General features: G+C 47.4%; 49 non-coding genes across 49 annotated transcripts; all 49 read left to right on the forward strand.

Annotated features, from left to right (window-relative positions):
* The first annotated feature begins 32 nt into the window (after nt 1-32).
* On the forward strand, nt 33-105 carry TRNAV-UAC (transfer RNA valine (anticodon UAC)). The gene has a single exon. It is a non-coding gene; the product is annotated as a tRNA-Val (tRNA).
* A 405-nt stretch (nt 106-510) lies between these two features.
* Nucleotides 511-582, forward strand: TRNAP-AGG (transfer RNA proline (anticodon AGG)). Its single transcript has one exon. It is a non-coding gene; the product is annotated as a tRNA-Pro (tRNA).
* Nucleotides 583-967: 385 nt separating this feature from the next.
* On the forward strand, nt 968-1040 carry TRNAV-AAC (transfer RNA valine (anticodon AAC)). The gene has a single exon. It is a non-coding gene; the product is annotated as a tRNA-Val (tRNA).
* A 293-nt stretch (nt 1041-1333) lies between these two features.
* On the forward strand, nt 1334-1445 carry TRNAL-CAA (transfer RNA leucine (anticodon CAA)). The gene is made up of 2 exons: nt 1334-1371; nt 1400-1445. It is a non-coding gene; the product is annotated as a tRNA-Leu (tRNA).
* A 932-nt stretch (nt 1446-2377) lies between these two features.
* Nucleotides 2378-2449, forward strand: TRNAP-CGG (transfer RNA proline (anticodon CGG)). Its single transcript has one exon. It is a non-coding gene; the product is annotated as a tRNA-Pro (tRNA).
* Nucleotides 2450-2834: 385 nt separating this feature from the next.
* TRNAV-UAC (transfer RNA valine (anticodon UAC)) lies at nt 2835-2907 on the forward strand. The gene has a single exon. It is a non-coding gene; the product is annotated as a tRNA-Val (tRNA).
* A 405-nt stretch (nt 2908-3312) lies between these two features.
* Nucleotides 3313-3384, forward strand: TRNAP-AGG (transfer RNA proline (anticodon AGG)). Its single transcript has one exon. It is a non-coding gene; the product is annotated as a tRNA-Pro (tRNA).
* A 385-nt stretch (nt 3385-3769) lies between these two features.
* Nucleotides 3770-3842, forward strand: TRNAV-AAC (transfer RNA valine (anticodon AAC)). The gene has a single exon. It is a non-coding gene; the product is annotated as a tRNA-Val (tRNA).
* A 293-nt stretch (nt 3843-4135) lies between these two features.
* TRNAL-CAA (transfer RNA leucine (anticodon CAA)) lies at nt 4136-4247 on the forward strand. Its single transcript has 2 exons — nt 4136-4173; nt 4202-4247. It is a non-coding gene; the product is annotated as a tRNA-Leu (tRNA).
* Nucleotides 4248-5169: 922 nt separating this feature from the next.
* On the forward strand, nt 5170-5241 carry TRNAP-CGG (transfer RNA proline (anticodon CGG)). Its single transcript has one exon. It is a non-coding gene; the product is annotated as a tRNA-Pro (tRNA).
* Nucleotides 5242-5626: 385 nt separating this feature from the next.
* On the forward strand, nt 5627-5699 carry TRNAV-UAC (transfer RNA valine (anticodon UAC)). The gene has a single exon. It is a non-coding gene; the product is annotated as a tRNA-Val (tRNA).
* A 405-nt stretch (nt 5700-6104) lies between these two features.
* Nucleotides 6105-6176, forward strand: TRNAP-AGG (transfer RNA proline (anticodon AGG)). The gene has a single exon. It is a non-coding gene; the product is annotated as a tRNA-Pro (tRNA).
* Nucleotides 6177-6561: 385 nt separating this feature from the next.
* Nucleotides 6562-6634, forward strand: TRNAV-AAC (transfer RNA valine (anticodon AAC)). The gene has a single exon. It is a non-coding gene; the product is annotated as a tRNA-Val (tRNA).
* Nucleotides 6635-6927: 293 nt separating this feature from the next.
* Nucleotides 6928-7039, forward strand: TRNAL-CAA (transfer RNA leucine (anticodon CAA)). Its single transcript has 2 exons — nt 6928-6965; nt 6994-7039. It is a non-coding gene; the product is annotated as a tRNA-Leu (tRNA).
* Nucleotides 7040-7971: 932 nt separating this feature from the next.
* On the forward strand, nt 7972-8043 carry TRNAP-CGG (transfer RNA proline (anticodon CGG)). The gene has a single exon. It is a non-coding gene; the product is annotated as a tRNA-Pro (tRNA).
* A 385-nt stretch (nt 8044-8428) lies between these two features.
* Nucleotides 8429-8501, forward strand: TRNAV-UAC (transfer RNA valine (anticodon UAC)). Its single transcript has one exon. It is a non-coding gene; the product is annotated as a tRNA-Val (tRNA).
* A 405-nt stretch (nt 8502-8906) lies between these two features.
* TRNAP-AGG (transfer RNA proline (anticodon AGG)) lies at nt 8907-8978 on the forward strand. Its single transcript has one exon. It is a non-coding gene; the product is annotated as a tRNA-Pro (tRNA).
* Nucleotides 8979-9363: 385 nt separating this feature from the next.
* On the forward strand, nt 9364-9436 carry TRNAV-AAC (transfer RNA valine (anticodon AAC)). The gene has a single exon. It is a non-coding gene; the product is annotated as a tRNA-Val (tRNA).
* Nucleotides 9437-9729: 293 nt separating this feature from the next.
* Nucleotides 9730-9841, forward strand: TRNAL-CAA (transfer RNA leucine (anticodon CAA)). Its single transcript has 2 exons — nt 9730-9767; nt 9796-9841. It is a non-coding gene; the product is annotated as a tRNA-Leu (tRNA).
* A 932-nt stretch (nt 9842-10773) lies between these two features.
* TRNAP-CGG (transfer RNA proline (anticodon CGG)) lies at nt 10774-10845 on the forward strand. The gene has a single exon. It is a non-coding gene; the product is annotated as a tRNA-Pro (tRNA).
* Nucleotides 10846-11230: 385 nt separating this feature from the next.
* On the forward strand, nt 11231-11303 carry TRNAV-UAC (transfer RNA valine (anticodon UAC)). Its single transcript has one exon. It is a non-coding gene; the product is annotated as a tRNA-Val (tRNA).
* A 405-nt stretch (nt 11304-11708) lies between these two features.
* Nucleotides 11709-11780, forward strand: TRNAP-AGG (transfer RNA proline (anticodon AGG)). The gene has a single exon. It is a non-coding gene; the product is annotated as a tRNA-Pro (tRNA).
* A 385-nt stretch (nt 11781-12165) lies between these two features.
* On the forward strand, nt 12166-12238 carry TRNAV-AAC (transfer RNA valine (anticodon AAC)). Its single transcript has one exon. It is a non-coding gene; the product is annotated as a tRNA-Val (tRNA).
* A 293-nt stretch (nt 12239-12531) lies between these two features.
* On the forward strand, nt 12532-12643 carry TRNAL-CAA (transfer RNA leucine (anticodon CAA)). The gene is made up of 2 exons: nt 12532-12569; nt 12598-12643. It is a non-coding gene; the product is annotated as a tRNA-Leu (tRNA).
* Nucleotides 12644-13575: 932 nt separating this feature from the next.
* On the forward strand, nt 13576-13647 carry TRNAP-CGG (transfer RNA proline (anticodon CGG)). Its single transcript has one exon. It is a non-coding gene; the product is annotated as a tRNA-Pro (tRNA).
* A 385-nt stretch (nt 13648-14032) lies between these two features.
* On the forward strand, nt 14033-14105 carry TRNAV-UAC (transfer RNA valine (anticodon UAC)). The gene has a single exon. It is a non-coding gene; the product is annotated as a tRNA-Val (tRNA).
* Nucleotides 14106-14510: 405 nt separating this feature from the next.
* Nucleotides 14511-14582, forward strand: TRNAP-AGG (transfer RNA proline (anticodon AGG)). The gene has a single exon. It is a non-coding gene; the product is annotated as a tRNA-Pro (tRNA).
* Nucleotides 14583-14967: 385 nt separating this feature from the next.
* On the forward strand, nt 14968-15040 carry TRNAV-AAC (transfer RNA valine (anticodon AAC)). Its single transcript has one exon. It is a non-coding gene; the product is annotated as a tRNA-Val (tRNA).
* Nucleotides 15041-15333: 293 nt separating this feature from the next.
* TRNAL-CAA (transfer RNA leucine (anticodon CAA)) lies at nt 15334-15445 on the forward strand. Its single transcript has 2 exons — nt 15334-15371; nt 15400-15445. It is a non-coding gene; the product is annotated as a tRNA-Leu (tRNA).
* A 932-nt stretch (nt 15446-16377) lies between these two features.
* On the forward strand, nt 16378-16449 carry TRNAP-CGG (transfer RNA proline (anticodon CGG)). The gene has a single exon. It is a non-coding gene; the product is annotated as a tRNA-Pro (tRNA).
* Nucleotides 16450-16834: 385 nt separating this feature from the next.
* Nucleotides 16835-16907, forward strand: TRNAV-UAC (transfer RNA valine (anticodon UAC)). Its single transcript has one exon. It is a non-coding gene; the product is annotated as a tRNA-Val (tRNA).
* Nucleotides 16908-17312: 405 nt separating this feature from the next.
* On the forward strand, nt 17313-17384 carry TRNAP-AGG (transfer RNA proline (anticodon AGG)). The gene has a single exon. It is a non-coding gene; the product is annotated as a tRNA-Pro (tRNA).
* A 385-nt stretch (nt 17385-17769) lies between these two features.
* On the forward strand, nt 17770-17842 carry TRNAV-AAC (transfer RNA valine (anticodon AAC)). The gene has a single exon. It is a non-coding gene; the product is annotated as a tRNA-Val (tRNA).
* Nucleotides 17843-18135: 293 nt separating this feature from the next.
* TRNAL-CAA (transfer RNA leucine (anticodon CAA)) lies at nt 18136-18247 on the forward strand. Its single transcript has 2 exons — nt 18136-18173; nt 18202-18247. It is a non-coding gene; the product is annotated as a tRNA-Leu (tRNA).
* A 932-nt stretch (nt 18248-19179) lies between these two features.
* TRNAP-CGG (transfer RNA proline (anticodon CGG)) lies at nt 19180-19251 on the forward strand. Its single transcript has one exon. It is a non-coding gene; the product is annotated as a tRNA-Pro (tRNA).
* Nucleotides 19252-19636: 385 nt separating this feature from the next.
* On the forward strand, nt 19637-19709 carry TRNAV-UAC (transfer RNA valine (anticodon UAC)). The gene has a single exon. It is a non-coding gene; the product is annotated as a tRNA-Val (tRNA).
* A 405-nt stretch (nt 19710-20114) lies between these two features.
* TRNAP-AGG (transfer RNA proline (anticodon AGG)) lies at nt 20115-20186 on the forward strand. The gene has a single exon. It is a non-coding gene; the product is annotated as a tRNA-Pro (tRNA).
* Nucleotides 20187-20571: 385 nt separating this feature from the next.
* TRNAV-AAC (transfer RNA valine (anticodon AAC)) lies at nt 20572-20644 on the forward strand. The gene has a single exon. It is a non-coding gene; the product is annotated as a tRNA-Val (tRNA).
* A 293-nt stretch (nt 20645-20937) lies between these two features.
* On the forward strand, nt 20938-21049 carry TRNAL-CAA (transfer RNA leucine (anticodon CAA)). The gene is made up of 2 exons: nt 20938-20975; nt 21004-21049. It is a non-coding gene; the product is annotated as a tRNA-Leu (tRNA).
* A 922-nt stretch (nt 21050-21971) lies between these two features.
* On the forward strand, nt 21972-22043 carry TRNAP-CGG (transfer RNA proline (anticodon CGG)). The gene has a single exon. It is a non-coding gene; the product is annotated as a tRNA-Pro (tRNA).
* A 385-nt stretch (nt 22044-22428) lies between these two features.
* TRNAV-UAC (transfer RNA valine (anticodon UAC)) lies at nt 22429-22501 on the forward strand. The gene has a single exon. It is a non-coding gene; the product is annotated as a tRNA-Val (tRNA).
* A 405-nt stretch (nt 22502-22906) lies between these two features.
* TRNAP-AGG (transfer RNA proline (anticodon AGG)) lies at nt 22907-22978 on the forward strand. The gene has a single exon. It is a non-coding gene; the product is annotated as a tRNA-Pro (tRNA).
* Nucleotides 22979-23363: 385 nt separating this feature from the next.
* TRNAV-AAC (transfer RNA valine (anticodon AAC)) lies at nt 23364-23436 on the forward strand. The gene has a single exon. It is a non-coding gene; the product is annotated as a tRNA-Val (tRNA).
* A 293-nt stretch (nt 23437-23729) lies between these two features.
* On the forward strand, nt 23730-23841 carry TRNAL-CAA (transfer RNA leucine (anticodon CAA)). Its single transcript has 2 exons — nt 23730-23767; nt 23796-23841. It is a non-coding gene; the product is annotated as a tRNA-Leu (tRNA).
* Nucleotides 23842-24763: 922 nt separating this feature from the next.
* Nucleotides 24764-24835, forward strand: TRNAP-CGG (transfer RNA proline (anticodon CGG)). Its single transcript has one exon. It is a non-coding gene; the product is annotated as a tRNA-Pro (tRNA).
* Nucleotides 24836-25220: 385 nt separating this feature from the next.
* Nucleotides 25221-25293, forward strand: TRNAV-UAC (transfer RNA valine (anticodon UAC)). The gene has a single exon. It is a non-coding gene; the product is annotated as a tRNA-Val (tRNA).
* A 405-nt stretch (nt 25294-25698) lies between these two features.
* On the forward strand, nt 25699-25770 carry TRNAP-AGG (transfer RNA proline (anticodon AGG)). The gene has a single exon. It is a non-coding gene; the product is annotated as a tRNA-Pro (tRNA).
* A 385-nt stretch (nt 25771-26155) lies between these two features.
* Nucleotides 26156-26228, forward strand: TRNAV-AAC (transfer RNA valine (anticodon AAC)). The gene has a single exon. It is a non-coding gene; the product is annotated as a tRNA-Val (tRNA).
* Nucleotides 26229-26521: 293 nt separating this feature from the next.
* TRNAL-CAA (transfer RNA leucine (anticodon CAA)) lies at nt 26522-26633 on the forward strand. Its single transcript has 2 exons — nt 26522-26559; nt 26588-26633. It is a non-coding gene; the product is annotated as a tRNA-Leu (tRNA).
* Nucleotides 26634-26872: the final 239 nt, after the last annotated feature.

Here is a 26872-nt window from a genome sequence, read left to right on the forward strand (position 1 = left end):
TACACGCCAACAAGATTCCTGAGGTAGTGTCTGTTTCTGTAGTGTAGTGGTTATCACGTTCGCCTTACACGCGAAAGGTCCCTGGTTCGAGACCGGGCAGAAATGCAGCTTGCTGTTTTTCACAGTGTTTGCATTTACTGGCTCACTTTATAGAAAAGCTGAGATAATAGAGGCTGTCTATTCCTCACCAGCCTGACGTAGTGTGCTCCAGAGATCTCAGTGACAGCTCGAAAAGAGAAGTGACGATAGCTTGCGCCATTCGCTTGCTCGCACTTTGCTCTGTAGGGTGGGCCTACTTCATGAAAGCAAGGCATGAGAGAAGAAATGCTTCTCTTGTCCTCACCACGAGCAGACACTTAAAGCAAACAAACTGTCTGAAGGACAGAGGCTTTTTAATTTCTTGTTTGATGACGGTCATGGAAAAGACAGCAATCATATTGCAGAACAGAGCAGCATGTACTGGCTAGCTGCCACTAACCCCTGGAGCCGTGTCAGAGGTGACTCTTGCGTGGCTCGTTGGTCTAGGGGTATGATTCTCGCTTAGGGTGCGAGAGGTCCCGGGTTCAAATCCCGGACGAGCCCTTTTTAGAGGTAAACATACAAACCCTACTAAAAAAGCACTATGCCTGACTATTTCTCGTTATACTGGGTGCATTGTTGCACAACATATTTCTAACCTCAGAAGAAAAATGGATCACCATGCTTTATCTGCCTACCTGCTTAGTCTCAGTGTGTCCCAGGTGATGCTTTCCCAAGCTGTACTCGCTGGCATTTAGGCATCAGATATTTGCCTGTCGATGCCTGCACAAGTGAGTTTTGAATACGTCTAATTGCAAGCATGTTGGATGATATCTCTGAGGTTTTCACACTTGTTCTGCACATTCTGAGCCGCTGCTGATACAGCAGAATAGAAGTAGGGTGAAGACTTGAGAGAAACTTTCCTCTAACAGTAGAAAGCACCAAGGTAGTTTCTGTAGTGTAGTGGTCATCACGTTCGCCTAACACGCGAAAGGTCCCCGGTTCGAGACGGGGCAGAAACACTGTGCATTGGATGCTTTTTTTGTGCACACTCTAAAACCTTATTATCTCAATGCAAGTTTAAGAAGAGGTGGTCTTTGAACACGGTGAGCCGCGAGAATTTTTTTTTACCTTTGCAGACGAAACAAAGTTATCTCCATCGATCATCTGGGGGTTGTTCTTGGGCCTATTTTTATTTTGTGTGAGCTATGTTGTATTGTTGGGGCCTTTACACCTGTGACATTTCTGTGAACGTTGTAAGTGGAAACGTTGGCAGGTGCAGACAGAAAAGTCAGAACTAAGCACACCCTGAGCCGTCAGGATGGCCGAGTGGTCTAAGGCGCCAGACTCAAGAGAGCTTGATCTTCAGTGATGCTGAGCCTTCTGGTCTCCTCATGGAGGCGTGGATTCAAATCCCACTTCTGACAGGTCCCTTTTACACCCTTAAGTCTTCCTAATTTTTGCAGTGCATTCCCCACACACACCACAATATTTGCGGGAACCTGTAGTAAATAAAGAGAAATCCACCAGGCTGGGCCCTCAATCACAATTCCATGTATTTCTGAAAGTGACACCGCAGGCACACCTTCCATTACATTTGCAATCCATCACAGTAACTGCCTTGCTGGGTTTCGAAATAAGCAGTTGATCCCATCATTTGTTGTGAGGCTCTCCTGCCACCTTTTTGGCAGAGAAGGCACTGTCCCTGCAACAACACAGGCAGACATGTTCAACAGGGCTTCCTGGTTATGTGGGAGGAGCAGATTGCCAATGGTCCCCCCTTGAAAATTCTAATTTACATAAGGAAGACAGAGAGGTAGCTGGTAGTAGGCACTACACACGGACATTGCACTCCCTCTTGTGATTTGCAGCCAATTCTAGATTGAGGCAGGAGGAAAGGAGGAGACTCGCCCAACAATGGCCATACTGGGAAGTCAGCCACTCTGGGTCTCCCAGGTGAATGTTTCAGGCCTGTGAGCCACTCATATAAATCTCGCCTGATCGAGCCTGATCGAGCGCTGAGCGGGCGCGTTTGAATCCAAATATCAAACACCTCTTTCTCAGGCGCAAGAAATGGTGGGCCCTTCATTGCTTCTGGTGTGGAAGTCTATGGAGCAAGGGTCCAGGACTTGCAGAGGAGTACAAGTGCCAGAAAGTGCTTGCTGTTCTCATCTGTGCCTTTTTACTGCTCACTGGCCGATAGGAGATTGGCTGCCCCCTTCCTTGCTGGAGTGAAAAAACAACAACTTGAGAGAAAACATGACTTTGTGTGGCTCACTTATAGGGAGACGAGCCAAATAGCCCTGCTGTTTTCTGAAAGACGCTTCAGTAATTGTTCAAAATGTCTCCTGGCCACTCAGGCTCGTTGGTCTAGGGGTATGATTCTCGCTTCGGGTGCGAGAGGTCCCGGGTTCAAATCCCGGACGAGCCCATCCTGTGGAAGTTTTCAGGCTGCTTGTCATATAGGAGCCTTTCTTCTTTTCAATGCTATAAGACGCTGTGTATGTCGAGAAGGTTCCTTACCCTGCACGCTATTTTCCACTTTTGACATGATAAAGGAGTGCAGGACTTCCTTGCAACTGCTTTTCTGGGCTGGACCAGCAGTGTAGGAACATTACATGCAAAGAGTTTTTCTAGTGTCATTTCAGGATATGGTTTCAAAATCGCCTCTTGGGGAAAAAAGTGGTCCTCATTCCTGTCTTCCAAAGAAAGAGAGACCGGGTAAGGAGAGCCCAACTTTGAGCTTCAAGGACGTTGGCCCTTAGTCTGTGCGTTCCAACCCAATACACGCCAACAAGATTCCTGAGGTAGTGTCTGTTTCTGTAGTGTAGTGGTTATCACGTTCGCCTTACACGCGAAAGGTCCCTGGTTCGAGACCGGGCAGAAATGCAGCTTGCTGTTTTTCACAGTGTTTGCATTTACTGGCTCACTTTATAGAAAAGCTGAGATAATAGAGGCTGTCTATTCCTCACCAGCCTGACGTAGTGTGCTCCAGAGATCTCAGTGACAGCTCGAAAAGAGAAGTGACGATAGCTTGCGCCATTCGCTTGCTCGCACTTTGCTCTGTAGGGTGGGCCTACTTCATGAAAGCAAGGCATGAGAGAAGAAATGCTTCTCTTGTCCTCACCACGAGCAGACACTTAAAGCAAACAAACTGTCTGAAGGACAGAGGCTTTTTAATTTCTTGTTTGATGACGGTCATGGAAAAGACAGCAATCATATTGCAGAACAGAGCAGCATGTACTGGCTAGCTGCCACTAACCCCCGGAGCCGTGTCAGAGGTGACTCTTGCGTGGCTCGTTGGTCTAGGGGTATGATTCTCGCTTAGGGTGCGAGAGGTCCCGGGTTCAAATCCCGGACGAGCCCTTTTTAGAGGTAAACATACAAACCCTACTAAAAAAGCACTATGCCTGACTATTTCTCGTTATACTGGGTGCATTGTTGCACAACATATTTCTAACCTCAGAAGAAAAATGGATCACCATGCTTTATCTGCCTACCTGCTTAGTCTCAGTGTGTCCCAGGTGATGCTTTCCCAAGCTGTACTCGCTGGCATTTAGGCATCAGATATTTGCCTGTCGATGCCTGCACAAGTGAGTTTTGAATACGTCTAATTGCAAGCATGTTGGATGATATCTCTGAGGTTTTCACACTTGTTCTGCACATTCTGAGCCGCTGCTGATACAGCAGAATAGAAGTAGGGTGAAGACTTGAGAGAAACTTTCCTCTAACAGTAGAAAGCACCAAGGTAGTTTCTGTAGTGTAGTGGTCATCACGTTCGCCTAACACGCGAAAGGTCCCCGGTTCGAGACGGGGCAGAAACACTGTGCATTGGATGCTTTTTTTGTGCACACTCTAAAACCTTATTATCTCAATGCAAGTTTAAGAAGAGGTGGTCTTTGAACACGGTGAGCCGCGAGAATTTTTTTTTACCTTTGCAGACGAAACAAAGTTATCTCCATCGATCATCTGGGGGTTGTTCTTGGGCCTATTTTTATTTTGTGTGAGCTATGTTGTATTGTTGGGGCCTTTACACCTGTGACATTTCTGTGAACGTTGTAAGTGGAAACGTTGGCAGGTGCAGACAGAAAAGTCAGAACTAAGCACACCCTGAGCCGTCAGGATGGCCGAGTGGTCTAAGGCGCCAGACTCAAGAGAGCTTGATCTTCAGTGATGCTGAGCCTTCTGGTCTCCTCATGGAGGCGTGGGTTCAAATCCCACTTCTGACAGGTCCCTTTTACACCCTTAAGTCTTCCTAATTTTTGCAGTGCATTCCCCACACACACCACAATATTTGCGGGAACCTGTAGTAAATAAAGAGAAATCCACCAGGCTGGGCCCTCAATCACAATTCCATGTATTTCTGAAAGTGACACCGCAGGCACACCTTCCATTACATTTGCAATCCATCACAGTAACTGCCTTGCTGGGTTTCGAAATAAGCAGTTGATCCCATCATTTGTTGTGAGGCTCTCCTGCCACCTTTTTGGCAGAGAAGGCACTGTCCCTGCAACAACACAGGCAGACATGTTCAACAGGGCTTCCTGGTTATGTGGGAGGAGCAGATTGCCAATGGTCCCCCCTTGAAAATTCTAATTTACATAAGGAAGACAGAGAGGTAGCTGGTAGTAGGCACTACACACGGACATTGCACTCCCTCTTGTGATTTGCAGCCAATTCTAGATTGAGGCAGGAGGAAAGGAGGAGACTCGCCCAACAATGGCCATACTGGGAAGTCAGCCACTCTGGGTCTCCCAGGTGAATGTTTCAGGCCTGTGAGCCACTCATATAAATCTCGCCTGATCGAGCGCTGAGCGGGCGCGTTTGAATCCAAATATCAAACACCTCTTTCTCAGGCGCAAGAAATGGTGGGCCCTTCATTGCTTCTGGTGTGGAAGTCTATGGAGCAAGGGTCCAGGACTTGCAGAGGAGTACAAGTGCCAGAAAGTGCTTGCTGTTCTCATCTGTGCCTTTTTACTGCTCACTGGCCGATAGGAGATTGGCTGCCCCCTTCCTTGCTGGAGTGAAAAAACAACAACTTGAGAGAAAACATGACTTTGTGTGGCTCACTTATAGGGAGACGAGCCAAATAGCCCTGCTGTTTTCTGAAAGACGCTTCAGTAATTGTTCAAAATGTCTCCTGGCCACTCAGGCTCGTTGGTCTAGGGGTATGATTCTCGCTTCGGGTGCGAGAGGTCCCGGGTTCAAATCCCGGACGAGCCCATCCTGTGGAAGTTTTCAGGCTGCTTGTCATATAGGAGCCTTTCTTCTTTTCAATGCTATAAGACGCTGTGTATGTCGAGAAGGTTCCTTACCCTGCACGCTATTTTCCACTTTTGACATGATAAAGGAGTGCAGGACTTCCTTGCAACTGCTTTTCTGGGCTGGACCAGCAGTGTAGGAACATTACATGCAAAGAGTTTTTCTAGTGTCATTTCAGGATATGGTTTCAAAATCGCCTCTTGGGGAAAAAAGTGGTCCTCATTCCTGTCTTCCAAAGAAAGAGAGACCGGGTAAGGAGAGCCCAACTTTGAGCTTCAAGGACGTTGGCCCTTAGTCTGTGCGTTCCAACCCAATACACGCCAACAAGATTCCTGAGGTAGTGTCTGTTTCTGTAGTGTAGTGGTTATCACGTTCGCCTTACACGCGAAAGGTCCCTGGTTCGAGACCGGGCAGAAATGCAGCTTGCTGTTTTTCACAGTGTTTGCATTTACTGGCTCACTTTATAGAAAAGCTGAGATAATAGAGGCTGTCTATTCCTCACCAGCCTGACGTAGTGTGCTCCAGAGATCTCAGTGACAGCTCGAAAAGAGAAGTGACGATAGCTTGCGCCATTCGCTTGCTCGCACTTTGCTCTGTAGGGTGGGCCTACTTCATGAAAGCAAGGCATGAGAGAAGAAATGCTTCTCTTGTCCTCACCACGAGCAGACACTTAAAGCAAACAAACTGTCTGAAGGACAGAGGCTTTTTAATTTCTTGTTTGATGACGGTCATGGAAAAGACAGCAATCATATTGCAGAACAGAGCAGCATGTACTGGCTAGCTGCCACTAACCCCTGGAGCCGTGTCAGAGGTGACTCTTGCGTGGCTCGTTGGTCTAGGGGTATGATTCTCGCTTAGGGTGCGAGAGGTCCCGGGTTCAAATCCCGGACGAGCCCTTTTTAGAGGTAAACATACAAACCCTACTAAAAAAGCACTATGCCTGACTATTTCTCGTTATACTGGGTGCATTGTTGCACAACATATTTCTAACCTCAGAAGAAAAATGGATCACCATGCTTTATCTGCCTACCTGCTTAGTCTCAGTGTGTCCCAGGTGATGCTTTCCCAAGCTGTACTCGCTGGCATTTAGGCATCAGATATTTGCCTGTCGATGCCTGCACAAGTGAGTTTTGAATACGTCTAATTGCAAGCATGTTGGATGATATCTCTGAGGTTTTCACACTTGTTCTGCACATTCTGAGCCGCTGCTGATACAGCAGAATAGAAGTAGGGTGAAGACTTGAGAGAAACTTTCCTCTAACAGTAGAAAGCACCAAGGTAGTTTCTGTAGTGTAGTGGTCATCACGTTCGCCTAACACGCGAAAGGTCCCCGGTTCGAGACGGGGCAGAAACACTGTGCATTGGATGCTTTTTTTGTGCACACTCTAAAACCTTATTATCTCAATGCAAGTTTAAGAAGAGGTGGTCTTTGAACACGGTGAGCCGCGAGAATTTTTTTTTACCTTTGCAGACGAAACAAAGTTATCTCCATCGATCATCTGGGGGTTGTTCTTGGGCCTATTTTTATTTTGTGTGAGCTATGTTGTATTGTTGGGGCCTTTACACCTGTGACATTTCTGTGAACGTTGTAAGTGGAAACGTTGGCAGGTGCAGACAGAAAAGTCAGAACTAAGCACACCCTGAGCCGTCAGGATGGCCGAGTGGTCTAAGGCGCCAGACTCAAGAGAGCTTGATCTTCAGTGATGCTGAGCCTTCTGGTCTCCTCATGGAGGCGTGGATTCAAATCCCACTTCTGACAGGTCCCTTTTACACCCTTAAGTCTTCCTAATTTTTGCAGTGCATTCCCCACACACACCACAATATTTGCGGGAACCTGTAGTAAATAAAGAGAAATCCACCAGGCTGGGCCCTCAATCACAATTCCATGTATTTCTGAAAGTGACACCGCAGGCACACCTTCCATTACATTTGCAATCCATCACAGTAACTGCCTTGCTGGGTTTCGAAATAAGCAGTTGATCCCATCATTTGTTGTGAGGCTCTCCTGCCACCTTTTTGGCAGAGAAGGCACTGTCCCTGCAACAACACAGGCAGACATGTTCAACAGGGCTTCCTGGTTATGTGGGAGGAGCAGATTGCCAATGGTCCCCCCTTGAAAATTCTAATTTACATAAGGAAGACAGAGAGGTAGCTGGTAGTAGGCACTACACACGGACATTGCACTCCCTCTTGTGATTTGCAGCCAATTCTAGATTGAGGCAGGAGGAAAGGAGGAGACTCGCCCAACAATGGCCATACTGGGAAGTCAGCCACTCTGGGTCTCCCAGGTGAATGTTTCAGGCCTGTGAGCCACTCATATAAATCTCGCCTGATCGAGCCTGATCGAGCGCTGAGCGGGCGCGTTTGAATCCAAATATCAAACACCTCTTTCTCAGGCGCAAGAAATGGTGGGCCCTTCATTGCTTCTGGTGTGGAAGTCTATGGAGCAAGGGTCCAGGACTTGCAGAGGAGTACAAGTGCCAGAAAGTGCTTGCTGTTCTCATCTGTGCCTTTTTACTGCTCACTGGCCGATAGGAGATTGGCTGCCCCCTTCCTTGCTGGAGTGAAAAAACAACAACTTGAGAGAAAACATGACTTTGTGTGGCTCACTTATAGGGAGACGAGCCAAATAGCCCTGCTGTTTTCTGAAAGACGCTTCAGTAATTGTTCAAAATGTCTCCTGGCCACTCAGGCTCGTTGGTCTAGGGGTATGATTCTCGCTTCGGGTGCGAGAGGTCCCGGGTTCAAATCCCGGACGAGCCCATCCTGTGGAAGTTTTCAGGCTGCTTGTCATATAGGAGCCTTTCTTCTTTTCAATGCTATAAGACGCTGTGTATGTCGAGAAGGTTCCTTACCCTGCACGCTATTTTCCACTTTTGACATGATAAAGGAGTGCAGGACTTCCTTGCAACTGCTTTTCTGGGCTGGACCAGCAGTGTAGGAACATTACATGCAAAGAGTTTTTCTAGTGTCATTTCAGGATATGGTTTCAAAATCGCCTCTTGGGGAAAAAAGTGGTCCTCATTCCTGTCTTCCAAAGAAAGAGAGACCGGGTAAGGAGAGCCCAACTTTGAGCTTCAAGGACGTTGGCCCTTAGTCTGTGCGTTCCAACCCAATACACGCCAACAAGATTCCTGAGGTAGTGTCTGTTTCTGTAGTGTAGTGGTTATCACGTTCGCCTTACACGCGAAAGGTCCCTGGTTCGAGACCGGGCAGAAATGCAGCTTGCTGTTTTTCACAGTGTTTGCATTTACTGGCTCACTTTATAGAAAAGCTGAGATAATAGAGGCTGTCTATTCCTCACCAGCCTGACGTAGTGTGCTCCAGAGATCTCAGTGACAGCTCGAAAAGAGAAGTGACGATAGCTTGCGCCATTCGCTTGCTCGCACTTTGCTCTGTAGGGTGGGCCTACTTCATGAAAGCAAGGCATGAGAGAAGAAATGCTTCTCTTGTCCTCACCACGAGCAGACACTTAAAGCAAACAAACTGTCTGAAGGACAGAGGCTTTTTAATTTCTTGTTTGATGACGGTCATGGAAAAGACAGCAATCATATTGCAGAACAGAGCAGCATGTACTGGCTAGCTGCCACTAACCCCCGGAGCCGTGTCAGAGGTGACTCTTGCGTGGCTCGTTGGTCTAGGGGTATGATTCTCGCTTAGGGTGCGAGAGGTCCCGGGTTCAAATCCCGGACGAGCCCTTTTTAGAGGTAAACATACAAACCCTACTAAAAAAGCACTATGCCTGACTATTTCTCGTTATACTGGGTGCATTGTTGCACAACATATTTCTAACCTCAGAAGAAAAATGGATCACCATGCTTTATCTGCCTACCTGCTTAGTCTCAGTGTGTCCCAGGTGATGCTTTCCCAAGCTGTACTCGCTGGCATTTAGGCATCAGATATTTGCCTGTCGATGCCTGCACAAGTGAGTTTTGAATACGTCTAATTGCAAGCATGTTGGATGATATCTCTGAGGTTTTCACACTTGTTCTGCACATTCTGAGCCGCTGCTGATACAGCAGAATAGAAGTAGGGTGAAGACTTGAGAGAAACTTTCCTCTAACAGTAGAAAGCACCAAGGTAGTTTCTGTAGTGTAGTGGTCATCACGTTCGCCTAACACGCGAAAGGTCCCCGGTTCGAGACGGGGCAGAAACACTGTGCATTGGATGCTTTTTTTGTGCACACTCTAAAACCTTATTATCTCAATGCAAGTTTAAGAAGAGGTGGTCTTTGAACACGGTGAGCCGCGAGAATTTTTTTTTACCTTTGCAGACGAAACAAAGTTATCTCCATCGATCATCTGGGGGTTGTTCTTGGGCCTATTTTTATTTTGTGTGAGCTATGTTGTATTGTTGGGGCCTTTACACCTGTGACATTTCTGTGAACGTTGTAAGTGGAAACGTTGGCAGGTGCAGACAGAAAAGTCAGAACTAAGCACACCCTGAGCCGTCAGGATGGCCGAGTGGTCTAAGGCGCCAGACTCAAGAGAGCTTGATCTTCAGTGATGCTGAGCCTTCTGGTCTCCTCATGGAGGCGTGGGTTCAAATCCCACTTCTGACAGGTCCCTTTTACACCCTTAAGTCTTCCTAATTTTTGCAGTGCATTCCCCACACACACCACAATATTTGCGGGAACCTGTAGTAAATAAAGAGAAATCCACCAGGCTGGGCCCTCAATCACAATTCCATGTATTTCTGAAAGTGACACCGCAGGCACACCTTCCATTACATTTGCAATCCATCACAGTAACTGCCTTGCTGGGTTTCGAAATAAGCAGTTGATCCCATCATTTGTTGTGAGGCTCTCCTGCCACCTTTTTGGCAGAGAAGGCACTGTCCCTGCAACAACACAGGCAGACATGTTCAACAGGGCTTCCTGGTTATGTGGGAGGAGCAGATTGCCAATGGTCCCCCCTTGAAAATTCTAATTTACATAAGGAAGACAGAGAGGTAGCTGGTAGTAGGCACTACACACGGACATTGCACTCCCTCTTGTGATTTGCAGCCAATTCTAGATTGAGGCAGGAGGAAAGGAGGAGACTCGCCCAACAATGGCCATACTGGGAAGTCAGCCACTCTGGGTCTCCCAGGTGAATGTTTCAGGCCTGTGAGCCACTCATATAAATCTCGCCTGATCGAGCCTGATCGAGCGCTGAGCGGGCGCGTTTGAATCCAAATATCAAACACCTCTTTCTCAGGCGCAAGAAATGGTGGGCCCTTCATTGCTTCTGGTGTGGAAGTCTATGGAGCAAGGGTCCAGGACTTGCAGAGGAGTACAAGTGCCAGAAAGTGCTTGCTGTTCTCATCTGTGCCTTTTTACTGCTCACTGGCCGATAGGAGATTGGCTGCCCCCTTCCTTGCTGGAGTGAAAAAACAACAACTTGAGAGAAAACATGACTTTGTGTGGCTCACTTATAGGGAGACGAGCCAAATAGCCCTGCTGTTTTCTGAAAGACGCTTCAGTAATTGTTCAAAATGTCTCCTGGCCACTCAGGCTCGTTGGTCTAGGGGTATGATTCTCGCTTCGGGTGCGAGAGGTCCCGGGTTCAAATCCCGGACGAGCCCATCCTGTGGAAGTTTTCAGGCTGCTTGTCATATAGGAGCCTTTCTTCTTTTCAATGCTATAAGACGCTGTGTATGTCGAGAAGGTTCCTTACCCTGCACGCTATTTTCCACTTTTGACATGATAAAGGAGTGCAGGACTTCCTTGCAACTGCTTTTCTGGGCTGGACCAGCAGTGTAGGAACATTACATGCAAAGAGTTTTTCTAGTGTCATTTCAGGATATGGTTTCAAAATCGCCTCTTGGGGAAAAAAGTGGTCCTCATTCCTGTCTTCCAAAGAAAGAGAGACCGGGTAAGGAGAGCCCAACTTTGAGCTTCAAGGACGTTGGCCCTTAGTCTGTGCGTTCCAACCCAATACACGCCAACAAGATTCCTGAGGTAGTGTCTGTTTCTGTAGTGTAGTGGTTATCACGTTCGCCTTACACGCGAAAGGTCCCTGGTTCGAGACCGGGCAGAAATGCAGCTTGCTGTTTTTCACAGTGTTTGCATTTACTGGCTCACTTTATAGAAAAGCTGAGATAATAGAGGCTGTCTATTCCTCACCAGCCTGACGTAGTGTGCTCCAGAGATCTCAGTGACAGCTCGAAAAGAGAAGTGACGATAGCTTGCGCCATTCGCTTGCTCGCACTTTGCTCTGTAGGGTGGGCCTACTTCATGAAAGCAAGGCATGAGAGAAGAAATGCTTCTCTTGTCCTCACCACGAGCAGACACTTAAAGCAAACAAACTGTCTGAAGGACAGAGGCTTTTTAATTTCTTGTTTGATGACGGTCATGGAAAAGACAGCAATCATATTGCAGAACAGAGCAGCATGTACTGGCTAGCTGCCACTAACCCCCGGAGCCGTGTCAGAGGTGACTCTTGCGTGGCTCGTTGGTCTAGGGGTATGATTCTCGCTTAGGGTGCGAGAGGTCCCGGGTTCAAATCCCGGACGAGCCCTTTTTAGAGGTAAACATACAAACCCTACTAAAAAAGCACTATGCCTGACTATTTCTCGTTATACTGGGTGCATTGTTGCACAACATATTTCTAACCTCAGAAGAAAAATGGATCACCATGCTTTATCTGCCTACCTGCTTAGTCTCAGTGTGTCCCAGGTGATGCTTTCCCAAGCTGTACTCGCTGGCATTTAGGCATCAGATATTTGCCTGTCGATGCCTGCACAAGTGAGTTTTGAATACGTCTAATTGCAAGCATGTTGGATGATATCTCTGAGGTTTTCACACTTGTTCTGCACATTCTGAGCCGCTGCTGATACAGCAGAATAGAAGTAGGGTGAAGACTTGAGAGAAACTTTCCTCTAACAGTAGAAAGCACCAAGGTAGTTTCTGTAGTGTAGTGGTCATCACGTTCGCCTAACACGCGAAAGGTCCCCGGTTCGAGACGGGGCAGAAACACTGTGCATTGGATGCTTTTTTTGTGCACACTCTAAAACCTTATTATCTCAATGCAAGTTTAAGAAGAGGTGGTCTTTGAACACGGTGAGCCGCGAGAATTTTTTTTTACCTTTGCAGACGAAACAAAGTTATCTCCATCGATCATCTGGGGGTTGTTCTTGGGCCTATTTTTATTTTGTGTGAGCTATGTTGTATTGTTGGGGCCTTTACACCTGTGACATTTCTGTGAACGTTGTAAGTGGAAACGTTGGCAGGTGCAGACAGAAAAGTCAGAACTAAGCACACCCTGAGCCGTCAGGATGGCCGAGTGGTCTAAGGCGCCAGACTCAAGAGAGCTTGATCTTCAGTGATGCTGAGCCTTCTGGTCTCCTCATGGAGGCGTGGGTTCAAATCCCACTTCTGACAGGTCCCTTTTACACCCTTAAGTCTTCCTAATTTTTGCAGTGCATTCCCCACACACACCACAATATTTGCGGGAACCTGTAGTAAATAAAGAGAAATCCACCAGGCTGGGCCCTCAATCACAATTCCATGTATTTCTGAAAGTGACACCGCAGGCACACCTTCCATTACATTTGCAATCCATCACAGTAACTGCCTTGCTGGGTTTCGAAATAAGCAGTTGATCCCATCATTTGTTGTGAGGCTCTCCTGCCACCTTTTTGGCAGAGAAGGCACTGTCCCTGCAACAACACAGGCAGACATGTTCAACAGGGCTTCCTGGTTATGTGGGAGGAGCAGATTGCCAATGGTCCCCCCTTGAAAATTCTAATTTACATAAGGAAGACAGAGAGGTAGCTGGTAGTAGGCACTACACACGGACATTGCACTCCCTCTTGTGATTTGCAGCCAATTCTAGATTGAGGCAGGAGGAAAGGAGGAGACTCGCCCAACAATGGCCATACTGGGAAGTCAGCCACTCTGGGTCTCCCAGGTGAATGTTTCAGGCCTGTGAGCCACTCATATAAATCTCGCCTGATCGAGCCTGATCGAGCGCTGAGCGGGCGCGTTTGAATCCAAATATCAAACACCTCTTTCTCAGGCGCAAGAAATGGTGGGCCCTTCATTGCTTCTGGTGTGGAAGTCTATGGAGCAAGGGTCCAGGACTTGCAGAGGAGTACAAGTGCCAGAAAGTGCTTGCTGTTCTCATCTGTGCCTTTTTACTGCTCACTGGCCGATAGGAGATTGGCTGCCCCCTTCCTTGCTGGAGTGAAAAAACAACAACTTGAGAGAAAACATGACTTTGTGTGGCTCACTTATAGGGAGACGAGCCAAATAGCCCTGCTGTTTTCTGAAAGACGCTTCAGTAATTGTTCAAAATGTCTCCTGGCCACTCAGGCTCGTTGGTCTAGGGGTATGATTCTCGCTTCGGGTGCGAGAGGTCCCGGGTTCAAATCCCGGACGAGCCCATCCTGTGGAAGTTTTCAGGCTGCTTGTCATATAGGAGCCTTTCTTCTTTTCAATGCTATAAGACGCTGTGTATGTCGAGAAGGTTCCTTACCCTGCACGCTATTTTCCACTTTTGACATGATAAAGGAGTGCAGGACTTCCTTGCAACTGCTTTTCTGGGCTGGACCAGCAGTGTAGGAACATTACATGCAAAGAGTTTTTCTAGTGTCATTTCAGGATATGGTTTCAAAATCGCCTCTTGGGGAAAAAAGTGGTCCTCATTCCTGTCTTCCAAAGAAAGAGAGACCGGGTAAGGAGAGCCCAACTTTGAGCTTCAAGGACGTTGGCCCTTAGTCTGTGCGTTCCAACCCAATACACGCCAACAAGATTCCTGAGGTAGTGTCTGTTTCTGTAGTGTAGTGGTTATCACGTTCGCCTTACACGCGAAAGGTCCCTGGTTCGAGACCGGGCAGAAATGCAGCTTGCTGTTTTTCACAGTGTTTGCATTTACTGGCTCACTTTATAGAAAAGCTGAGATAATAGAGGCTGTCTATTCCTCACCAGCCTGACGTAGTGTGCTCCAGAGATCTCAGTGACAGCTCGAAAAGAGAAGTGACGATAGCTTGCGCCATTCGCTTGCTCGCACTTTGCTCTGTAGGGTGGGCCTACTTCATGAAAGCAAGGCATGAGAGAAGAAATGCTTCTCTTGTCCTCACCACGAGCAGACACTTAAAGCAAACAAACTGTCTGAAGGACAGAGGCTTTTTAATTTCTTGTTTGATGACGGTCATGGAAAAGACAGCAATCATATTGCAGAACAGAGCAGCATGTACTGGCTAGCTGCCACTAACCCCCGGAGCCGTGTCAGAGGTGACTCTTGCGTGGCTCGTTGGTCTAGGGGTATGATTCTCGCTTAGGGTGCGAGAGGTCCCGGGTTCAAATCCCGGACGAGCCCTTTTTAGAGGTAAACATACAAACCCTACTAAAAAAGCACTATGCCTGACTATTTCTCGTTATACTGGGTGCATTGTTGCACAACATATTTCTAACCTCAGAAGAAAAATGGATCACCATGCTTTATCTGCCTACCTGCTTAGTCTCAGTGTGTCCCAGGTGATGCTTTCCCAAGCTGTACTCGCTGGCATTTAGGCATCAGATATTTGCCTGTCGATGCCTGCACAAGTGAGTTTTGAATACGTCTAATTGCAAGCATGTTGGATGATATCTCTGAGGTTTTCACACTTGTTCTGCACATTCTGAGCCGCTGCTGATACAGCAGAATAGAAGTAGGGTGAAGACTTGAGAGAAACTTTCCTCTAACAGTAGAAAGCACCAAGGTAGTTTCTGTAGTGTAGTGGTCATCACGTTCGCCTAACACGCGAAAGGTCCCCGGTTCGAGACGGGGCAGAAACACTGTGCATTGGATGCTTTTTTTGTGCACACTCTAAAACCTTATTATCTCAATGCAAGTTTAAGAAGAGGTGGTCTTTGAACACGGTGAGCCGCGAGAATTTTTTTTTACCTTTGCAGACGAAACAAAGTTATCTCCATCGATCATCTGGGGGTTGTTCTTGGGCCTATTTTTATTTTGTGTGAGCTATGTTGTATTGTTGGGGCCTTTACACCTGTGACATTTCTGTGAACGTTGTAAGTGGAAACGTTGGCAGGTGCAGACAGAAAAGTCAGAACTAAGCACACCCTGAGCCGTCAGGATGGCCGAGTGGTCTAAGGCGCCAGACTCAAGAGAGCTTGATCTTCAGTGATGCTGAGCCTTCTGGTCTCCTCATGGAGGCGTGGGTTCAAATCCCACTTCTGACAGGTCCCTTTTACACCCTTAAGTCTTCCTAATTTTTGCAGTGCATTCCCCACACACACCACAATATTTGCGGGAACCTGTAGTAAATAAAGAGAAATCCACCAGGCTGGGCCCTCAATCACAATTCCATGTATTTCTGAAAGTGACACCGCAGGCACACCTTCCATTACATTTGCAATCCATCACAGTAACTGCCTTGCTGGGTTTCGAAATAAGCAGTTGATCCCATCATTTGTTGTGAGGCTCTCCTGCCACCTTTTTGGCAGAGAAGGCACTGTCCCTGCAACAACACAGGCAGACATGTTCAACAGGGCTTCCTGGTTATGTGGGAGGAGCAGATTGCCAATGGTCCCCCCTTGAAAATTCTAATTTACATAAGGAAGACAGAGAGGTAGCTGGTAGTAGGCACTACACACGGACATTGCACTCCCTCTTGTGATTTGCAGCCAATTCTAGATTGAGGCAGGAGGAAAGGAGGAGACTCGCCCAACAATGGCCATACTGGGAAGTCAGCCACTCTGGGTCTCCCAGGTGAATGTTTCAGGCCTGTGAGCCACTCATATAAATCTCGCCTGATCGAGCCTGATCGAGCGCTGAGCGGGCGCGTTTGAATCCAAATATCAAACACCTCTTTCTCAGGCGCAAGAAATGGTGGGCCCTTCATTGCTTCTGGTGTGGAAGTCTATGGAGCAAGGGTCCAGGACTTGCAGAGGAGTACAAGTGCCAGAAAGTGCTTGCTGTTCTCATCTGTGCCTTTTTACTGCTCACTGGCCGATAGGAGATTGGCTGCCCCCTTCCTTGCTGGAGTGAAAAAACAACAACTTGAGAGAAAACATGACTTTGTGTGGCTCACTTATAGGGAGACGAGCCAAATAGCCCTGCTGTTTTCTGAAAGACGCTTCAGTAATTGTTCAAAATGTCTCCTGGCCACTCAGGCTCGTTGGTCTAGGGGTATGATTCTCGCTTCGGGTGCGAGAGGTCCCGGGTTCAAATCCCGGACGAGCCCATCCTGTGGAAGTTTTCAGGCTGCTTGTCATATAGGAGCCTTTCTTCTTTTCAATGCTATAAGACGCTGTGTATGTCGAGAAGGTTCCTTACCCTGCACGCTATTTTCCACTTTTGACATGATAAAGGAGTGCAGGACTTCCTTGCAACTGCTTTTCTGGGCTGGACCAGCAGTGTAGGAACATTACATGCAAAGAGTTTTTCTAGTGTCATTTCAGGATATGGTTTCAAAATCGCCTCTTGGGGAAAAAAGTGGTCCTCATTCCTGTCTTCCAAAGAAAGAGAGACCGGGTAAGGAGAGCCCAACTTTGAGCTTCAAGGACGTTGGCCCTTAGTCTGTGCGTTCCAACCCAATACACGCCAACAAGATTCCTGAGGTAGTGTCTGTTTCTGTAGTGTAGTGGTTATCACGTTCGCCTTACACGCGAAAGGTCCCTGGTTCGAGACCGGGCAGAAATGCAGCTTGCTGTTTTTCACAGTGTTTGCATTTACTGGCTCACTTTATAGAAAAGCTGAGATAATAGAGGCTGTCTATTCCTCACCAGCCTGACGTAGTGTGCTCCAGAGATCTCAGTGACAGCTCGAAAAGAGAAGTGACGATAGCTTGCGCCATTCGCTTGCTCGCACTTTGCTCTGTAGGGTGGGCCTACTTCATGAAAGCAAGGCATGAGAGAAGAAATGCTTCTCTTGTCCTCACCACGAGCAGACACTTAAAGCAAACAAACTGTCTGAAGGACAGAGGCTTTTTAATTTCTTGTTTGATGACGGTCATGGAAAAGACAGCAATCATATTGCAGAACAGAGCAGCATGTACTGGCTAGCTGCCACTAACCCCCGGAGCCGTGTCAGAGGTGACTCTTGCGTGGCTCGTTGGTCTAGGGGTATGATTCTCGCTTAGGGTGCGAGAGGTCCCGGGTTCAAATCCCGGACGAGCCCTTTTTAGAGGTAAACATACAAACCCTACTAAAAAAGCACTATGCCTGACTATTTCTCGTTATACTGGGTGCATTGTTGCACAACATATTTCTAACCTCAGAAGAAAAATGGATCACCATGCTTTATCTGCCTACCTGCTTAGTCTCAGTGTGTCCCAGGTGATGCTTTCCCAAGCTGTACTCGCTGGCATTTAGGCATCAGATATTTGCCTGTCGATGCCTGCACAAGTGAGTTTTGAATACGTCTAATTGCAAGCATGTTGGATGATATCTCTGAGGTTTTCACACTTGTTCTGCACATTCTGAGCCGCTGCTGATACAGCAGAATAGAAGTAGGGTGAAGACTTGAGAGAAACTTTCCTCTAACAGTAGAAAGCACCAAGGTAGTTTCTGTAGTGTAGTGGTCATCACGTTCGCCTAACACGCGAAAGGTCCCCGGTTCGAGACGGGGCAGAAACACTGTGCATTGGATGCTTTTTTTGTGCACACTCTAAAACCTTATTATCTCAATGCAAGTTTAAGAAGAGGTGGTCTTTGAACACGGTGAGCCGCGAGAATTTTTTTTTACCTTTGCAGACGAAACAAAGTTATCTCCATCGATCATCTGGGGGTTGTTCTTGGGCCTATTTTTATTTTGTGTGAGCTATGTTGTATTGTTGGGGCCTTTACACCTGTGACATTTCTGTGAACGTTGTAAGTGGAAACGTTGGCAGGTGCAGACAGAAAAGTCAGAACTAAGCACACCCTGAGCCGTCAGGATGGCCGAGTGGTCTAAGGCGCCAGACTCAAGAGAGCTTGATCTTCAGTGATGCTGAGCCTTCTGGTCTCCTCATGGAGGCGTGGGTTCAAATCCCACTTCTGACAGGTCCCTTTTACACCCTTAAGTCTTCCTAATTTTTGCAGTGCATTCCCCACACACACCACAATATTTGCGGGAACCTGTAGTAAATAAAGAGAAATCCACCAGGCTGGGCCCTCAATCACAATTCCATGTATTTCTGAAAGTGACACCGCAGGCACACCTTCCATTACATTTGCAATCCATCACAGTAACTGCCTTGCTGGGTTTCGAAATAAGCAGTTGATCCCATCATTTGTTGTGAGGCTCTCCTGCCACCTTTTTGGCAGAGAAGGCACTGTCCCTGCAACAACACAGGCAGACATGTTCAACAGGGCTTCCTGGTTATGTGGGAGGAGCAGATTGCCAATGGTCCCCCCTTGAAAATTCTAATTTACATAAGGAAGACAGAGAGGTAGCTGGTAGTAGGCACTACACACGGACATTGCACTCCCTCTTGTGATTTGCAGCCAATTCTAGATTGAGGCAGGAGGAAAGGAGGAGACTCGCCCAACAATGGCCATACTGGGAAGTCAGCCACTCTGGGTCTCCCAGGTGAATGTTTCAGGCCTGTGAGCCACTCATATAAATCTCGCCTGATCGAGCCTGATCGAGCGCTGAGCGGGCGCGTTTGAATCCAAATATCAAACACCTCTTTCTCAGGCGCAAGAAATGGTGGGCCCTTCATTGCTTCTGGTGTGGAAGTCTATGGAGCAAGGGTCCAGGACTTGCAGAGGAGTACAAGTGCCAGAAAGTGCTTGCTGTTCTCATCTGTGCCTTTTTACTGCTCACTGGCCGATAGGAGATTGGCTGCCCCCTTCCTTGCTGGAGTGAAAAAACAACAACTTGAGAGAAAACATGACTTTGTGTGGCTCACTTATAGGGAGACGAGCCAAATAGCCCTGCTGTTTTCTGAAAGACGCTTCAGTAATTGTTCAAAATGTCTCCTGGCCACTCAGGCTCGTTGGTCTAGGGGTATGATTCTCGCTTCGGGTGCGAGAGGTCCCGGGTTCAAATCCCGGACGAGCCCATCCTGTGGAAGTTTTCAGGCTGCTTGTCATATAGGAGCCTTTCTTCTTTTCAATGCTATAAGACGCTGTGTATGTCGAGAAGGTTCCTTACCCTGCACGCTATTTTCCACTTTTGACATGATAAAGGAGTGCAGGACTTCCTTGCAACTGCTTTTCTGGGCTGGACCAGCAGTGTAGGAACATTACATGCAAAGAGTTTTTCTAGTGTCATTTCAGGATATGGTTTCAAAATCGCCTCTTGGGGAAAAAAGTGGTCCTCATTCCTGTCTTCCAAAGAAAGAGAGACCGGGTAAGGAGAGCCCAACTTTGAGCTTCAAGGACGTTGGCCCTTAGTCTGTGCGTTCCAACCCAATACACGCCAACAAGATTCCTGAGGTAGTGTCTGTTTCTGTAGTGTAGTGGTTATCACGTTCGCCTTACACGCGAAAGGTCCCTGGTTCGAGACCGGGCAGAAATGCAGCTTGCTGTTTTTCACAGTGTTTGCATTTACTGGCTCACTTTATAGAAAAGCTGAGATAATAGAGGCTGTCTATTCCTCACCAGCCTGACGTAGTGTGCTCCAGAGATCTCAGTGACAGCTCGAAAAGAGAAGTGACGATAGCTTGCGCCATTCGCTTGCTCGCACTTTGCTCTGTAGGGTGGGCCTACTTCATGAAAGCAAGGCATGAGAGAAGAAATGCTTCTCTTGTCCTCACCACGAGCAGACACTTAAAGCAAACAAACTGTCTGAAGGACAGAGGCTTTTTAATTTCTTGTTTGATGACGGTCATGGAAAAGACAGCAATCATATTGCAGAACAGAGCAGCATGTACTGGCTAGCTGCCACTAACCCCTGGAGCCATGTCAGAGGTGACTCTTGCGTGGCTCGTTGGTCTAGGGGTATGATTCTCGCTTAGGGTGCGAGAGGTCCCGGGTTCAAATCCCGGACGAGCCCTTTTTAGAGGTAAACATACAAACCCTACTAAAAAAGCACTATGCCTGACTATTTCTCGTTATACTGGGTGCATTGTTGCACAACATATTTCTAACCTCAGAAGAAAAATGGATCACCATGCTTTATCTGCCTACCTGCTTAGTCTCAGTGTGTCCCAGGTGATGCTTTCCCAAGCTGTACTCGCTGGCATTTAGGCATCAAATATTTGCCTGTCGATGCCTGCACAAGTGAGTTTTGAATACGTCTAATTGCAAGCATGTTGGATGATATCTCTGAGGTTTTCACACTTGTTCTGCACATTCTGAGCCGCTGCTGATACAGCAGAATAGAAGTAGGGTGAAGACTTGAGAGAAACTTTCCTCTAACAGTAGAAAGCACCAAGGTAGTTTCTGTAGTGTAGTGGTCATCACGTTCGCCTAACACGCGAAAGGTCCCCGGTTCGAGACGGGGCAGAAACACTGTGCATTGGATGCTTTTTTTGTGCACACTCTAAAACCTTATTATCTCAATGCAAGTTTAAGAAGAGGTGGTCTTTGAACACGGTGAGCCGCGAGAATTTTTTTTTACCTTTGCAGACGAAACAAAGTTATCTCCATCGATCATCTGGGGGTTGTTCTTGGGCCTATTTTTATTTTGTGTGAGCTATGTTGTATTGTTGGGGCCTTTACACCTGTGACATTTCTGTGAACGTTGTAAGTGGAAACGTTGGCAGGTGCAGACAGAAAAGTCAGAACTAAGCACACCCTGAGCCGTCAGGATGGCCGAGTGGTCTAAGGCGCCAGACTCAAGAGAGCTTGATCTTCAGTGATGCTGAGCCTTCTGGTCTCCTCATGGAGGCGTGGGTTCAAATCCCACTTCTGACAGGTCCCTTTTACACCCTTAAGTCTTCCTAATTTTTGCAGTGCATTCCCCACACACACCACAATATTTGCGGGAACCTGTAGTAAATAAAGAGAAATCCACCAGGCTGGGCCCTCAATCACAATTCCATGTATTTCTGAAAGTGACACCGCAGGCACACCTTCCATTACATTTGCAATCCATCACAGTAACTGCCTTGCTGGGTTTCGAAATAAGCAGTTGATCCCATCATTTGTTGTGAGGCTCTCCTGCCACCTTTTTGGCAGAGAAGGCACTGTCCCTGCAACAACACAGGCAGACATGTTCAACAGGGCTTCCTGGTTATGTGGGAGGAGCAGATTGCCAATGGTCCCCCCTTGAAAATTCTAATTTACATAAGGAAGACAGAGAGGTAGCTGGTAGTAGGCACTACACACGGACATTGCACTCCCTCTTGTGATTTGCAGCCAATTCTAGATTGAGGCAGGAGGAAAGGAGGAGACTCGCCCAACAATGGCCATACTGGGAAGTCAGCCACTCTGGGTCTCCCAGGTGAATGTTTCAGGCCTGTGAGCCACTCATATAAATCTCGCCTGATCGAGCGCTGAGCGGGCGCGTTTGAATCCAAATATCAAACACCTCTTTCTCAGGCGCAAGAAATGGTGGGCCCTTCATTGCTTCTGGTGTGGAAGTCTATGGAGCAAGGGTCCAGGACTTGCAGAGGAGTACAAGTGCCAGAAAGTGCTTGCTGTTCTCATCTGTGCCTTTTTACTGCTCACTGGCCGATAGGAGATTGGCTGCCCCCTTCCTTGCTGGAGTGAAAAAACAACAACTTGAGAGAAAACATGACTTTGTGTGGCTCACTTATAGGGAGACGAGCCAAATAGCCCTGCTGTTTTCTGAAAGACGCTTCAGTAATTGTTCAAAATGTCTCCTGGCCACTCAGGCTCGTTGGTCTAGGGGTATGATTCTCGCTTCGGGTGCGAGAGGTCCCGGGTTCAAATCCCGGACGAGCCCATCCTGTGGAAGTTTTCAGGCTGCTTGTCATATAGGAGCCTTTCTTCTTTTCAATGCTATAAGACGCTGTGTATGTCGAGAAGGTTCCTTACCCTGCACGCTATTTTCCACTTTTGACATGATAAAGGAGTGCAGGACTTCCTTGCAACTGCTTTTCTGGGCTGGACCAGCAGTGTAGGAACATTACATGCAAAGAGTTTTTCTAGTGTCATTTCAGGATATGGTTTCAAAATCGCCTCTTGGGGAAAAAAGTGGTCCTCATTCCTGTCTTCCAAAGAAAGAGAGACCGGGTAAGGAGAGCCCAACTTTGAGCTTCAAGGACGTTGGCCCTTAGTCTGTGCGTTCCAACCCAATACACGCCAACAAGATTCCTGAGGTAGTGTCTGTTTCTGTAGTGTAGTGGTTATCACGTTCGCCTTACACGCGAAAGGTCCCTGGTTCGAGACCGGGCAGAAATGCAGCTTGCTGTTTTTCACAGTGTTTGCATTTACTGGCTCACTTTATAGAAAAGCTGAGATAATAGAGGCTGTCTATTCCTCACCAGCCTGACGTAGTGTGCTCCAGAGATCTCAGTGACAGCTCGAAAAGAGAAGTGACGATAGCTTGCGCCATTCGCTTGCTCGCACTTTGCTCTGTAGGGTGGGCCTACTTCATGAAAGCAAGGCATGAGAGAAGAAATGCTTCTCTTGTCCTCACCACGAGCAGACACTTAAAGCAAACAAACTGTCTGAAGGACAGAGGCTTTTTAATTTCTTGTTTGATGACGGTCATGGAAAAGACAGCAATCATATTGCAGAACAGAGCAGCATGTACTGGCTAGCTGCCACTAACCCCTGGAGCCATGTCAGAGGTGACTCTTGCGTGGCTCGTTGGTCTAGGGGTATGATTCTCGCTTAGGGTGCGAGAGGTCCCGGGTTCAAATCCCGGACGAGCCCTTTTTAGAGGTAAACATACAAACCCTACTAAAAAAGCACTATGCCTGACTATTTCTCGTTATACTGGGTGCATTGTTGCACAACATATTTCTAACCTCAGAAGAAAAATGGATCACCATGCTTTATCTGCCTACCTGCTTAGTCTCAGTGTGTCCCAGGTGATGCTTTCCCAAGCTGTACTCGCTGGCATTTAGGCATCAAATATTTGCCTGTCGATGCCTGCACAAGTGAGTTTTGAATACGTCTAATTGCAAGCATGTTGGATGATATCTCTGAGGTTTTCACACTTGTTCTGCACATTCTGAGCCGCTGCTGATACAGCAGAATAGAAGTAGGGTGAAGACTTGAGAGAAACTTTCCTCTAACAGTAGAAAGCACCAAGGTAGTTTCTGTAGTGTAGTGGTCATCACGTTCGCCTAACACGCGAAAGGTCCCCGGTTCGAGACGGGGCAGAAACACTGTGCATTGGATGCTTTTTTTGTGCACACTCTAAAACCTTATTATCTCAATGCAAGTTTAAGAAGAGGTGGTCTTTGAACACGGTGAGCCGCGAGAATTTTTTTTTACCTTTGCAGACGAAACAAAGTTATCTCCATCGATCATCTGGGGGTTGTTCTTGGGCCTATTTTTATTTTGTGTGAGCTATGTTGTATTGTTGGGGCCTTTACACCTGTGACATTTCTGTGAACGTTGTAAGTGGAAACGTTGGCAGGTGCAGACAGAAAAGTCAGAACTAAGCACACCCTGAGCCGTCAGGATGGCCGAGTGGTCTAAGGCGCCAGACTCAAGAGAGCTTGATCTTCAGTGATGCTGAGCCTTCTGGTCTCCTCATGGAGGCGTGGGTTCAAATCCCACTTCTGACAGGTCCCTTTTACACCCTTAAGTCTTCCTAATTTTTGCAGTGCATTCCCCACACACACCACAATATTTGCGGGAACCTGTAGTAAATAAAGAGAAATCCACCAGGCTGGGCCCTCAATCACAATTCCATGTATTTCTGAAAGTGACACCGCAGGCACACCTTCCATTACATTTGCAATCCATCACAGTAACTGCCTTGCTGGGTTTCGAAATAAGCAGTTGATCCCATCATTTGTTGTGAGGCTCTCCTGCCACCTTTTTGGCAGAGAAGGCACTGTCCCTGCAACAACACAGGCAGACATGTTCAACAGGGCTTCCTGGTTATGTGGGAGGAGCAGATTGCCAATGGTCCCCCCTTGAAAATTCTAATTTACATAAGGAAGACAGAGAGGTAGCTGGTAGTAGGCACTACACACGGACATTGCACTCCCTCTTGTGATTTGCAGCCAATTCTAGATTGAGGCAGGAGGAAAGGAGGAGACTCGCCCAACAATGGCCATACTGGGAAGTCAGCCACTCTGGGTCTCCCAGGTGAATGTTTCAGGCCTGTGAGCCACTCATATAAATCTCGCCTGATCGAGCGCTGAGCGGGCGCGTTTGAATCCAAATATCAAACACCTCTTTCTCAGGCGCAAGAAATGGTGGGCCCTTCATTGCTTCTGGTGTGGAAGTCTATGGAGCAAGGGTCCAGGACTTGCAGAGGAGTACAAGTGCCAGAAAGTGCTTGCTGTTCTCATCTGTGCCTTTTTACTGCTCACTGGCCGATAGGAGATTGGCTGCCCCCTTCCTTGCTGGAGTGAAAAAACAACAACTTGAGAGAAAACATGACTTTGTGTGGCTCACTTATAGGGAGACGAGCCAAATAGCCCTGCTGTTTTCTGAAAGACGCTTCAGTAATTGTTCAAAATGTCTCCTGGCCACTCAGGCTCGTTGGTCTAGGGGTATGATTCTCGCTTCGGGTGCGAGAGGTCCCGGGTTCAAATCCCGGACGAGCCCATCCTGTGGAAGTTTTCAGGCTGCTTGTCATATAGGAGCCTTTCTTCTTTTCAATGCTATAAGACGCTGTGTATGTCGAGAAGGTTCCTTACCCTGCACGCTATTTTCCACTTTTGACATGATAAAGGAGTGCAGGACTTCCTTGCAACTGCTTTTCTGGGCTGGACCAGCAGTGTAGGAACATTACATGCAAAGAGTTTTTCTAGTGTCATTTCAGGATATGGTTTCAAAATCGCCTCTTGGGGAAAAAAGTGGTCCTCATTCCTGTCTTCCAAAGAAAGAGAGACCGGGTAAGGAGAGCCCAACTTTGAGCTTCAAGGACGTTGGCCCTTAGTCTGTGCGTTCCAACCCAATACACGCCAACAAGATTCCTGAGGTAGTGTCTGTTTCTGTAGTGTAGTGGTTATCACGTTCGCCTTACACGCGAAAGGTCCCTGGTTCGAGACCGGGCAGAAATGCAGCTTGCTGTTTTTCACAGTGTTTGCATTTACTGGCTCACTTTATAGAAAAGCTGAGATAATAGAGGCTGTCTATTCCTCACCAGCCTGACGTAGTGTGCTCCAGAGATCTCAGTGACAGCTCGAAAAGAGAAGTGACGATAGCTTGCGCCATTCGCTTGCTCGCACTTTGCTCTGTAGGGTGGGCCTACTTCATGAAAGCAAGGCATGAGAGAAGAAATGCTTCTCTTGTCCTCACCACGAGCAGACACTTAAAGCAAACAAACTGTCTGAAGGACAGAGGCTTTTTAATTTCTTGTTTGATGACGGTCATGGAAAAGACAGCAATCATATTGCAGAACAGAGCAGCATGTACTGGCTAGCTGCCACTAACCCCTGGAGCCGTGTCAGAGGTGACTCTTGCGTGGCTCGTTGGTCTAGGGGTATGATTCTCGCTTAGGGTGCGAGAGGTCCCGGGTTCAAATCCCGGACGAGCCCTTTTTAGAGGTAAACATACAAACCCTACTAAAAAAGCACTATGCCTGACTATTTCTCGTTATACTGGGTGCATTGTTGCACAACATATTTCTAACCTCAGAAGAAAAATGGATCACCATGCTTTATCTGCCTACCTGCTTAGTCTCAGTGTGTCCCAGGTGATGCTTTCCCAAGCTGTACTCGCTGGCATTTAGGCATCAGATATTTGCCTGTCGATGCCTGCACAAGTGAGTTTTGAATACGTCTAATTGCAAGCATGTTGGATGATATCTCTGAGGTTTTCACACTTGTTCTGCACATTCTGAGCCGCTGCTGATACAGCAGAATAGAAGTAGGGTGAAGACTTGAGAGAAACTTTCCTCTAACAGTAGAAAGCACCAAGGTAGTTTCTGTAGTGTAGTGGTCATCACGTTCGCCTAACACGCGAAAGGTCCCCGGTTCGAGACGGGGCAGAAACACTGTGCATTGGATGCTTTTTTTGTGCACACTCTAAAACCTTATTATCTCAATGCAAGTTTAAGAAGAGGTGGTCTTTGAACACGGTGAGCCGCGAGAATTTTTTTTTACCTTTGCAGACGAAACAAAGTTATCTCCATCGATCATCTGGGGGTTGTTCTTGGGCCTATTTTTATTTTGTGTGAGCTATGTTGTATTGTTGGGGCCTTTACACCTGTGACATTTCTGTGAACGTTGTAAGTGGAAACGTTGGCAGGTGCAGACAGAAAAGTCAGAACTAAGCACACCCTGAGCCGTCAGGATGGCCGAGTGGTCTAAGGCGCCAGACTCAAGAGAGCTTGATCTTCAGTGATGCTGAGCCTTCTGGTCTCCTCATGGAGGCGTGGGTTCAAATCCCACTTCTGACAGGTCCCTTTTACACCCTTAAGTCTTCCTAATTTTTGCAGTGCATTCCCCACACACACCACAATATTTGCGGGAACCTGTAGTAAATAAAGAGAAATCCACCAGGCTGGGCCCTCAATCACAATTCCATGTATTTCTGAAAGTGACACCGCAGGCACACCTTCCATTACATTTGCAATCCATCACAGTAACTGCCTTGCTGGGTTTCGAAATAAGCAGTTGATCCCATCATTTGTTGTGA

Source organism: Lissotriton vulgaris, chromosome 10 (genome assembly GCF_964263255.1).
Source record: "Lissotriton vulgaris chromosome 10, aLisVul1.2, whole genome shotgun sequence".
Taxonomy (NCBI): domain Eukaryota; kingdom Metazoa; phylum Chordata; class Amphibia; order Caudata; family Salamandridae; genus Lissotriton; species Lissotriton vulgaris.